Source organism: Delphinus delphis, chromosome 6 (genome assembly GCF_949987515.2).
Source record: "Delphinus delphis chromosome 6, mDelDel1.2, whole genome shotgun sequence".
NCBI lineage: Eukaryota > Metazoa > Chordata > Mammalia > Artiodactyla > Delphinidae > Delphinus > Delphinus delphis.
This window is the reverse complement of record NC_082688.1, coordinates 70794751-70799618: the sequence shown is the minus strand read 5'-3', so window position 1 is coordinate 70799618 and position 4868 is coordinate 70794751.

Genomic DNA, 4868 nt, shown 5'->3' with positions numbered 1-4868 from the left:
GCAAAAAACACTCCAACAGGCCCCTTTCACACATGTAAGTGTGAAGTACACGTGGTTTTCCATACCTCCTATCAGCCTTGCTTTGGTGAAGAAGAAGATTCAGTCAAATTCATTTCCATAAAGCAATGCTGCTCTATATGACTCTACAGAAACCACATTAAAGGTATCGAGTGAGGGCTATCTGTATTACTAGAAAGACACTTTGACAAACAGTAGATTTTCAGAGTGTGATAAATGCAGTACAAGGCTAGATGAACCCAAGAAGATTAAGAAGAAAAAAAGCTGTAACAGTAGAGGAAGGAGAGGGGCATCTAAGGGAAAACGTAGATCTAGAGATGATAAAGAAAGGAGTGGGAAAAAAAAATATAGGGCAAATTTCCATTCTGAAGAAGAAAAAGCACCCACTTTTTACCTCACTTTGGGTCTGCATCTGAGAGTATAAACGGCATTGAAGAGCCCCGAATCTTCCAACAGGACTAAATTCAGTTTTCCACAAGTAGTTTCCTCACCCAGTGCAGGAACCTTCACACCTTCTTTCAGCCTTCCTCTCTTCCACCCACCGATGAAATTAAATGATCTCCAATATTTACATTTTGCATTTACTTCTTTTTAATTTTGACAAAATGAATTAGAACTGAGGAAATTAAAAATGAAATCTGATACAAGGTCAATTGAAGACGTATTTTGCAGAGATTGACAACCACGTTGGTGGTAGTTGCCCCTGCCTCCTCAGTAAGGTTTGCATGATTGTGGCCTTTTCCAGCTCTCACCAGGGAGCCAAACAAACTCAGTAAAAATCAGCACCATTTATTAACACTCTTATTTTACCAGACTATGAGGTAGCCCAAAAGAAGAGTATACATGGCTCCTTCCCTTAAAGAACTGAGAATCTCAAAACTCTGCATACATAAGCCCCAGATTTTAAAGGATCTCAGAGCTGGTTTACAGTAAGAAAATGCATATTCATCTGATAATGAAGAAAATATGGAAGGAAGATTAGTTGTAAGAAAACCCTTCAGATACTCCAAGATTTTCTGGTACAAAATGTAATCTATGGGAGCTTGTTAGAAATGTAAAATCTTGGACCCTGCCCCAGATCTCCTGAATCAGAATTAGCATTTTAACAAGATCCCCAGTATAGATACGTGTTTGTTAAAGTCTGAGAGGCACTTCCCTAAGACTCTCAAGCCCCTTTACACCCCCTGTTCAAATTGAACACAATATGGCTTAAAATGTTGGATAGGTAAGAAAACATAGAGGCAGGTGTAGAGGCAAGATCAACTGTCGGGTTTTTTGTTTTTGGTTTTTTTCAAAAAAAAAATGAGGTATTTCAGAAAGTGCAACAAAATTAATCAAACAAGTACAGGAAGAGGGCAAACAGGGGTTTCAGTTACTGATAAGCTTGATATGAGTCAATTGACTATGGCTACCAAAAAAGAAAAAAAAATTGAAAAGCAAGCAAATACAAAAGCTAAAGACTGCATTAATAGAAGCATGGTATCTGGATCAGGAAGATGACTGCCCTACTCTACCTTACACTGGTCAAGTCTTATCTTAAGTGCATTCAGTTCAAGATATTACAATTAAGAAAAATAGAGACAAACAAGAACATGTTCACTTGAGAAAAACCATGATAGTGAAATTAAAACCCTGACCTGGGGGAAAAATTGTTGAAGGAATTGGAGTTGGTAAATTCATTTAAGAAAGGTTTTGATGAAAATAAAAAGCTTAAAAATATGGAGGAAAATCATGTGGGGAAAAAACACTTGGTCTGTGGACAAGCATTTGAGAACCATTGGTTAAGATACCTGAGGACAATTCAAACTCCGGAAATTTGTCATTTAGGACATTATTGGATCTCCAAAGCATCTAATGCAAAAACCAACAAGGCAGAGAAGCAGGTATCATTCTCCTCAAATTATAGGAGAGCATGATCAATGATGGAGCCTGGTCTAGAACAAGGGTTTCTGAGCCTTTGTCCAATGTGCTTTCATTACCCAGCCTGCTATGAAATTCCTACCTTGGTAATCATTACAGAAGTAAAGGAAGTAAAAGTGACCCCAAAAATTTATTTTGATTTTTTCTTCTACCTTATGATCCAAATACAGTTGCCACTAGCCTCAAGTGCAATAGTGTACCGACACATGGCTAGTGGAACTGAGAAACTGAAATTTTATTTTTGTTTAACTTAATTGAAAAAATAAGTATAATTATTTTATATTAAACTAATATTTAATTCAGTTATTGGAAAACTTTAAGCATGTTTGAGGCATTTTGGATATATAAATTTAGTTTTTCAATATTATGAAATCTAAATATTATTTTCAAGGACAATTTAATATCCTAATTGACATGTTCTATATGTAGGTGGAAAATATGCCCCAGAGAGCAAATATGTACATGAAAGGAGATGCAAAACATTTCAGTATTTTACATATTTATTATATGTTAAAATGTTTTAGATATGTTGAGTTAAACAAAATATATTATTAAAATTAATTTCACCTCTTTCCTTTTACTTTTATAATGTCTTTATTAAAAACTTATAATGATCTGTGTGGCTCACGTTATATTTCTATTAGACATCCCTGTTCTATGTCATTCTGAAAAAGTTTGAAAAGGAACTCAAACCTCTTTCTCCAAGCTGAGGCTGCCAGTAGTTCACTTTTCTATCAAACATGCCTGACTTAAGAGGGAAAGATGCAAACTCTGCTGAGAAGAGCAAGATCTCCAGCATTGCTCCCTCATCACCCCTCCAAGTATTGCAGGGGTTTTAGTAGACCCCTTAGGAATGCATAGTTCCCCTGCTGTAAGACAGTCTCAGACAGCGAAATCTGACATTTCTGGAATGTATTAAATACAGGGAGAAATCCCTTCTCATTCCTGCAACTTTATTTCAGGTGAGTGGTGATCCCTTAGGTGGTTCACCTCTTTTGCTGTTGCCCTGTCTCCCATTGGGTGTGACCGATCATAGAGGAGACCATTACCCTGTTCCATCCTCTGCAGGGGAAGCAGTAAAAATCAAGCTACATACACTTGAATGCCAGGAATGAAGTTTCAGAGAGCCTGGTTCTTCCCATCTCCTCCAGACTAAGCCCAAAAGCTCACAATTGGGAATTGTGGTTTGAGAAATAAGCTTGGAATACATCATTCCTTTCCTCTTCTTCTCTACCTGGCTATCTCCTGTTCATCCCAGTAAATTCTTCTTCTTTCAGTAAACATTTCCAAATCCCAACTGCTAAATTTCAGTGTCCTTTCCTCTATTTCCATCATACCCTGTGACTCCTTCTTTCATATTTATCACCACTGTCCACGTCAAAGATCTCCTAGAATCTCCTGAGGTGTATTTCCTCATCATTGCCTGACATTCTTAAGGTAAAGGCCAAAATGCCAAGGACGTCCTGACTTTTGAGAGAATCTGACTAGTTTACGGGCCTAAGGGTAAGCAAGGTGATGGCCTAGAGTATTTAACAGTGCTTCCCAATCCTCACATGCCAATTTCCTGTTTTTTTTACCATACCTGAGTTCCTCCAGAATTCTTATTAATATATCTTTCAATAGTTCATATTTTTCATTTAAATGTGTTTAAAGAAGAAACTTTACATCACTGTCATAAATGGAAAACTCATATTTTTATATGCATTAAAAGAACAATCAGGGGCTTCCCTGGTGGCGCAGTGGTTAAGAATCCGCCTGCCAATGCAGGGGACACGGGTTCGACCCCTGGTCCACAAAGATCCCACATGCTGCGGAGCAACTAAGCCCATGTGCCACAACTACTGAGCTTGTGCTCTAGAGCCCACGAGCCACAAATATTGAGCCCGTGTGCCACGACTACTGAAGCCCGTGTGCCTAGAGCCCGTGCTCTGCAAGAAGAGAAGCTACTGCAATGAGAAGCCCATGCACTGCAACGAAGACCCAACACAGCCCAAAATTAATTAATTAATTAATTTTTTTTTAAGTACAAGCAGTCAAAATAAACATTTATCTACTACCACCTAAAATCCTCTCTTCTACCACCAGTGGTATACCCATTACATACAGGAATAATGGTCTAGAACATCATTGGCAGAACAGATGGAAATCTAAAGTGTGGACGTGAACTTCCGAAAATTTCATGGCAAACTAATTTGGCTTAGCAAACCAGGTTTTTCAGAATGAAGACTTTCTCTGAACCACGATCCACGATATGAAGATCCCCTCTCTGGACTCAGAGCCGAGCACAGGATGAGGAATAGGGAAGTACAGGAACCCAGTAAAGTCTAAGAGCATCTCAGTGAGCAGCATACTGAGAGTATTGGCATGGACAAAGATTTTAATGGGGAGGCAACAGGAAGCAAATAGCTGAAGTCTGAAGTTTACTTCGCATGTGCTATGTATCCCAAAGTGGCCGATGGGTCCCTCAAGTGCTATTCTACCTCCTCCGTCAAAGCCTTTATTTAGTGATAGTTTCATAATCCCCCTTAAAGCAGGTTCTGTGGATAAAATAAATTCAGCTTGACTTTTTCTTCTAATTCCTCTTTCTTATTTGGGAATTACTATTTTTAGCAGCACAATTTAGTTTCTCTTTATTCATGCATATGAAATGAAATAAAACTCATCCCTTTGGAAAATGATCTTAAAATTCTAGGACCTCAGATTTTATTAAAATCCCCCAGGTGCATATAATGACTTTAGATGTAGACTACACCATAGTCTTCTGTACATGATCTTATTTCAACCAACTCTCAAATAGGAAAAACAAAACAAAACACTGGTATTAAAAAAAAATTAAATAAACATGGATTTTGCATAATATATCCATATGGATTTAGACAATTAGGATGGCAAAGAAAAAGAGTTTCTGGTAGCTAAATGGATAAGAAACA